The 7606-nt window shown below is 42.8% G+C and overlaps 1 pseudogene; it reads right to left on the bottom strand.

Annotated features, from left to right (window-relative positions):
- Positions 1 to 826: 826 nt before the first annotated feature.
- Positions 827 to 7606, bottom strand: part of LOC111966117 (plexin-A2-like) — a 90088-nt pseudogene continuing 83308 nt past the window's right edge.

Raw genomic sequence — 7606 nt, 5'->3', positions numbered from 1 at the left:
TAGCCCGTTCATAGAGGGGCCGCACAAGGAGTCAGGCAAGGAACAAACAACCCCGACAGCTACAGATAAGGGCATAAGCACTCAGGAGACAGAGACGAGGCATTTTGTGTGTGTGTGTGTGTGTGTGTGTGTGTGTGTGTGTGTGTGTGTGTGGTGTGTGTTGTGTGTGTGTGTGGTGTGTGTTGTTGTGTGTGTGGTGTGTGTGTGTGTGTGTGTGGTGTGTGTGTGTGTGTGTGTGTGGTGTGTGGTGTTGTGTTGTGTGTGTGTGTGAGAGAAAGAAAGTTAGAGTGGAGAAGGAGCATGAGGTAAAAGAAGAGCAAAGCGAGAAGAAAAGTGCAGGATAGAGAGTGGCAATAAAATAGGTGGTCTATGAGAGGTTAAAATAGAGAGTTAAAGAGGTGGTCTATGAGAGGTTAAATAGAGAGTTAAAGAGGTGGTCTATGAGAGGTTAAAATAGAGAGTTAAAGAGGTGGTCTATGAGAGGTTAAAGAGAGAGAGTTAAAGAGTGGTCTATGAGAGGTTAAAATAGAGAGTTAAAGAGTGGTCTATGAGAGGTTAAAATAGAGGAGTTAAAGAGGTGGTCTATGAGAGGTTAAAAAATAGAGAGTTAAAGAGGTGGGTCTATGAGAGGTTAAAGATGAGAGAGTTAAGAGGTGGTCTATGAGAGGTTAAAGAGAGAGAGTTAAAGAAGTGGTCTATGAGAGTTAAAATAGAGAGTTAAAGAGGTGGTCTTATGAGAGGTTAAAATAGAGAGTTAAAGAGTGGTCTATGAGAGGTTAAAGAGAGAGAGTTAAAGAGGTGGTCTATGAGAGGTTAAAATAGAGAGTTAAGAGATGGTCTATGAGAGGTTAAAATAGAGAGTTAAAGAGGTGGTCTATGAGAGGTTAAAGAGAGAGAGTTAAAGAGGTGGTCTATGAGAGGTTAAAATAGAGAGTTTAAAGAGGTGGTCTATGAGAGGTTAAAGAGAGAGAGTTAAAGAGGTGAGTCTTATGGAGAGGTTAAATAGAGAGTTAAAGAGGTGGTCTTATGAGAGGTTAAAGAGCAGACGAAGGTTAAAGTGAGCCCTAGTTCCAGCTACAGCAGCATCAAGCTCTTAGGGCAGGAAGGAAAGAGGAGGTAGAAGAGAGAGACACAGAGAGAGTGGAAGAGAGAAAGATACAAAATAAAAGAAAGTGAGAGAGAAGAGAGTGGGCTCCTAATTCTTGTGAATGTGGTCTAATATAAAGGTCAGACTAATGGCTCCCAGAGGAGCTGCTGACATTAAAGCCGGAACGTCTCCATTACAGAAACCTTTCTCTTTCTCTCTCCTCTCTCTCCCCCTCTCTCTCCTTCTCCCTCTCCCCCTCTCTCTTTCTGTCTTCTCTCTCCTTCTCTTTCTCCACATTGTTTCGCCTCTCTCCGTCTCTTCTTTGTCGCACTATTCCATGCTTCTCTCTCTTTCTCTCTCTCTCTCCTCCTCCCCTAATCATTCTCTCTCTCCTCCTAAATCTTTCTCTCTCTTTCTCTCTCTCCTCCCTTTCGTTCTCACTTTGCCCTCCCTCATTCTCTGTCTGTCTCTCTAACTCTCTTTCTGTCTCTCCATCTCTCCCCTCTCTTCCCCTCAACCCCCTTCTTCACTCTCCCTGTGATCTGAGACAAATGGTCTGCCACATCTTGATTCTGCTCCAGAGAGCCACAGAGAGAGGGAGAGAACAGGGCTGTGTTCCTTCACACCACTCAGGGGATGGGGCGGCATGCTGAGCTGCTTGTACAGTTGCTGTTCCTGTCGCTCCTCCACATATCATACACCCACAGCCAGGTCTGCTACAGCTCTCACTGGCCCGGGACATATGGCACTTAGGATGGGTTATGTGATGTGGTGGAGTGGGGAGTATGGTTATTTCTAAGAATAGCATCAAATCAGAGAAACTTGGCCTTTCTAAAAGTTCTAGAAACACTCTAAATGAGTTAGGAATGACCTTTAACTAGCCTTGAGTGAATAGGAGGGTTAATAGGATTGTAGCCTAGCCTATTAGAATGTCCATCACTGCAGTGTGTGTGTGTGTGTGTCAGGACTCACCTCCTCACTGTATTTGGAGACATAGGAGTAGATCTCGTTGAGAGCACTGAGCATGTTAAACTCTGTGGAGTGGAGCCTGGCCTGCTCTGCCAGGTAGGCATTCATGTCCTGGTCNTAGATCTCGTTGAGAGCACTGAGCATGTTAAACTCTGTGGAGTGGAGCCTGGCCTGCTCTGCCAGGTAGGCATTCATGTCCTGGTCACTGATGGCTGGCAGACGGTTAATGTCGGCATAATACCTGGAGGCACATACAGGGAGCGACACTCACTATCAACATGGACATATTCTATACCACAATGCTTTCCTGGAAAGTTGAGCCTCATTTTCTACATATTAGTCACATTTTACTAGTACATATATAATACTTAATGTGTGTCCAGGACCAAAACAGTTTGTATGAGCGGTAATAAAACAAGGATATAGAATTGTATGTGGGCAATTCCACGGTAACAGATTTGTGCTCAGACTTAAAATGTATGCCAAACAAAAACCTTTTATTTAATAGTTCAACAAATACAAAACTCTATGCACAAGGACTAATTTGAACAATTTACACTTTTACAAAAACATATTTACTGTAAGAACTGTGCAGATGCAAAGTTTAGTAACAGAAAAAAATCTCCTTCAGTAAAGTAGAGTTCAGTACAATAGAGCTCAGTACAGTACAGCACAGTATAGTTCAGTACTGTGTCCATGTTTTCGAAAAACTGTTAAATATCTGCTCCAAATAATGATTCACGATGTCTGCAGAAAGAAATGGGGTGTCATCTATGACATGACTCACTGACTTTGAAAACATCTATTTTGGTTATTGAAGTGGATTTACACCCGGTAACATAATTGTGGTAAAGGAATTTCAACATGATCTGATCTGCACACAGAAATGCACAATTATGGATTTTATTCATGGTGATGTATCCTAAATACTGTARGTACACAAAGGTATGGATAGATATGTAATATCCTTTGCATATTTGGGTATTATTCTACACACTTGCTATTATTTTAATGAGCTCTGCACACAAACAAGACCAAATTTGGTTGGTCAGGATCGGACTACATCTGAACCAATCACAGATGTCTATGTTTCACAAGTTTGGACATCTAAGTACAGTACARTAAAGTAGAGTTCAGTACAATAGAGCTCAGTACAGTACAGCACAGTATAGTTCAGTACATTACAGTAGAGTACAGTACAGTATAGCACAATAGAGCTCAGTAGAGTACAGTACAGCACAGTAAAGTAGAGTTCAGTACAATAGAGTACAGTCGAGCACAGTACAGTTGAGTACAGTAGAGTATAGTTCAGTACAGTACAATACAGTACATCATAGTGTGCTCTACTGTGTACTGTACTGAACTCTACTCTACTGTAAAGTACTGAACTATACTTGTCTTTACTGTGCTGTGCTATACTGTGCTGTACTCCACTGTGCTGTACTCCACTGTGCTGTACTATACTGTGCTGTACTATACTGTACTCCACTGTGCTGCACTGTACTCCACTGTGCGTACTCTGACAGTGTGGTACTAAACTGTACTGGTACTTCCCACTGTGGCTGTACTATAATGCTAGCTGTACTCCATGTGGCTGTACATATGTACTGTATGCACTGGTGCATGTATCGCTATATTCTTGTACTGTACATGCCACTGATGTCTGACTCACTTGTGCGTGTACTCATGTGCTGTACTATACTCTGTGCTGACTATCCACTGTGCTGTAGCTATACTGTGTACTGTACTCCACTGGTGCTGTACTATTAACTGTGCCTGTACTATACCTGACTTGTACTCCACTTGTGCTGACTATACGTGCTGTACTATAACTGTACTGTACTTACTACTTGTGCTGTACTATAATGTACTGTACTTCCATAGTAGCGTTACGCTCCACTGTGCTGACCTCCACTGTTGCTGTACTATCTGTGCTGTTACATCACTGTGCTGTACTTACTACTGGCTGCTGTAACTATACCCCTAGTGGCTGTAATATACTGTATACGGTACTCCACTTGCTTGACTCTCTCAAATGTGCTGGTTACTCACTGGCTGAACTGCTATACTGTGCTGTACTATACTGTACTGTACTCCACTGTGCTGTACTATACTGTGCTGTACTATACTGTGCTTTCCTAACTTGTGAACCCAACTGTTGTTTGTGACTACTATGATTTCCCATTGTATCAATAGTATATTTATAAAATAGTAAATTTTTCAGTATTTTCAGAAATTCGATCACTTAATAATTCATAAACAAAATTGATATTAGTAAAAACCGCTATAACTAAGTGGTAGGTCTCCCTTTACTTGTTACTTCTTAAAGATATGTGGGTTTTTGGTAACGGCATTTCAAGGCACAAGGCAATGTTTCTTAAACTTAGAAGACAGAACATTTTCTCTGAAACTATATAAGTGTTGATATTAGTTGCAGGGGTCTTTACTTCAACATCGTGTTTTAATGTATTTSTAACACCTTTTAAGACTTTGTCTGGTAGATGTTTTCTAAGACCACTTTTCCWTCTGTCTGACCAGAAATCAAAGCCTTTGCTTATTCCACATTTCTAGGATGGAAAACAAATAGACTCTCAGCTTTCATTTGACACCCAGTTGAATATGCTCCTATAAACTCCATATGCTGGTGCTCATGGGTTCTTTTACATGGAGATGACCATGTGTATATTGTCTCACTCTTACCTTTCTACCCAGCTCTTGTAGTTGGGGATGTCTTTAGCGTACAGCAGCTTGTTGGAGGGAGAGTCCTTGCCCAGGCGGTGCTCTGACGTGGAGCAGGAGTCCATGAAGGTCTGGGCCACCACAGACAGACAGGCGTCTGTGATGCTGCTCTTATGGATGTCAAACACAAACTGGGGGTTCTTGATCACGTTCACCCAGAACCGCAGTGGAAGACTGAGAGAGAGAGGGAGGTAAAGAAGGGGGGAGAGAGAGAGAGAGAGAGGGAGGTAGAGGGGGAGAGAGGGAGAGAGAGGGCAAAGAAATGGGTCAGTCAGAATCCACTCTGTGTTTTTCTTCACTCCCTGGGTTACCAAAGCCCTCAGTCAGAGTCAGAATCCACTAACTATCAGTACTTTATTTCTCTCCTCTTTCTGGGTCACTAAAGTGAGGAACTTAAGGCTCATAACTCCAGGCAGAATCCAGTACTGCTATATTTGAAAATGTTTCTAACTGATGACTCAGTGTATCGTCCTCTGATAAAGTTTAGTCATGCCTCTTTTGTAGAACTAAGAGATACACATTGATACACATTGCATCCTATATTATACATCCTATTATAGACCCATCCTATCATTTCTATTCTACATCATTCAGGTTTCTCACCAGTTACTCTTCCATGTGTGGCGKACATCTTGGTCGTGGATGCCGTGTTTGTCCGCCTGCTCGTCCAGGAAGTCAAACATGTATTTGATGGCGAGGGGCAGGGCGCTACCCCGGTGGACGGTACTGAACAACGTCTCAAACAGGTCATCCACAAACTTCTGYAGGGTACCCTGGGTAAAAATAATGAACACTCTAGTTCAGACTTACATAAACTCACTCAACAACAACTGATTTCCTCAAAGAATAGGAGAGAACCTACGGAGACAAAAGTGTGTCAATAGCCACGGGTTACATAACATACAACCGTATCCCCAGTCACTTTGTAAAATGTATATAAACATAACCACAGGAACTGAAAGTAACCTTGTTCAATGTTACTTCTAGCATACCGTTTTGGCCACTCTCGTCTGGTCATAATCATACGGCATAACAGAACCCAATGGATTCACAGTGCCAATGATCATTTCTACTCTCCTAATCTTAAACATTGGTACTTTTCTTATTCCTCATTACGATGGTCTCGAAGTAGAGCGTATATAGCTCGTCCCCTCACGATTTCATCGCTTCAAAACAGCACATTTTTGTTTCGCAACGCCAGTGCAGAGCGGATAGCGATGAAATGATCTGAGTCAATGAGGTACGAGGAGAGAATCACACTATGACTCAGAGAGATAATTAATCATTTGCTGCAGCTTTGTAGAAAGAAGTGATTCGCAGTAGAGAGTATAGTTTGACTATTGATAAAGACGCTATGTAGGACCCATTGAAGAGAGAGCAGACAGAAGAAAGAAGATATCGAACGTGGGGCGAATGAGTATTGACAAGAGATGTAGAGTTTTAATTAAAATGCTTTACTTATTGCTATTTAGTAACTAGTTCTACTCTCTGTTAGCCCATTTTATTTTCAACCCTTGCAAAGGATAGTAAAGTACCTAGTGGTGAAACAAGTTCTCCTGGGATAGTTTTGCATACCTGCTCTGAGCTTCTTATCTGGTTCATGCTGGTTCGGAGAGGAGGCGGGGGAGTAGTAGAGACTGGTTTGAGAGTCTCGAATGCTAATGGAGAGGACCTCGGGTTGGAGAGCAGGTTAGAGAGGTGACTAAGAGAGACAGAAGACTCACATGGGAGGAGAGTTACGAGTAACAGGTGCGGTGTGCTCACGCCGCGAGGAGGGTACAGGACCCAGACTTAGAGAGAGGATTTTGTGTTGTGGATGATGCTGATGAGGAAAAGTAGATGAAATATGGGAAATGAACACAACGAGTAGTGATGGAGAGGCAGAGCTGGGGCCACTAGAGCTGCACTGGCGACTCAATAGATGTCCCTCACTTGGGCCTGGAGCTTGAGCATAGGTCAAATTAGATTTAAATAGGATGCGCCTTCACCTATTTCAATACGTTACTGGAAATGGTTTTACATATTGTTCAGGAAAATGTTCGACTCACTTCCTAAGTCCATAGTCTACGATGAAAGGCAGCGCAGTTTTTTTTGCTTCTTAATTCAGAACAACAAGGTTAGCTGCCTAGTTTGTCGTCGCTAACCCAGACTACCATTGCCCCAAAAAGGGTTTTCTCAGAGTTCGCACGTAATATCACAAATCTAGTATTTGGAACACATGATAAAGTTGGATTAGCTAACTTGATTCAGATGACAAAATAGCGAGCCCTCACATGAGTCACGCTGTCGAATTGGAGGGCCAATAATTTCCAAGATTGAGGAAGAAAGATGTAAGTTGTGTGTCGCAGTGCTTACAGCTGATAGGTGTTCGTTTTACATGTACGATTTAGCGAAGTGTTCGTTTAGTGCGACTGTTGTGTGTTGGTGATGTGTGTGTAGTGTGTGTGTGGGTGGTGTGTGTTGTGTGTGTGTGTGTGTGTGTGTGTTCAAACTCAATTTTCTTCTCCTCTCTCTTTCCCCCACTCTAGACTCATCCTTCGGTACACAGGTAGTTCCAGACAGTCTGGCGTTCCCCCGTTCCCCTATGAATAACCCCTGACCTGGGAGGTGGGTAAGGTGTGGCACCCTGGTCAAGAACCCAGAGCATGGAGACCAAGAAAGGAGGGAAGAACGAGGCAGCAGATGGTCCCTCTGATGATATACCGACCAGGCCCTGTCTGGCCCACCGAAGGTAACCCCAGCTTACATACTTCTTTATTACAACGACATTCCACGCAATTGTCTTCTCCATATTTCCATTTAACTACAGTA

The sequence above is a fragment of the Salvelinus sp. IW2-2015 genome, linkage group LG7 (assembly GCF_002910315.2).
Source record: "Salvelinus sp. IW2-2015 linkage group LG7, ASM291031v2, whole genome shotgun sequence".
NCBI lineage: Eukaryota > Metazoa > Chordata > Actinopteri > Salmoniformes > Salmonidae > Salvelinus > Salvelinus sp. IW2-2015.
The sequence above is the reverse complement of the archived record's forward strand: the minus strand, read 5'-3'. Positions and strand labels throughout refer to the sequence as shown.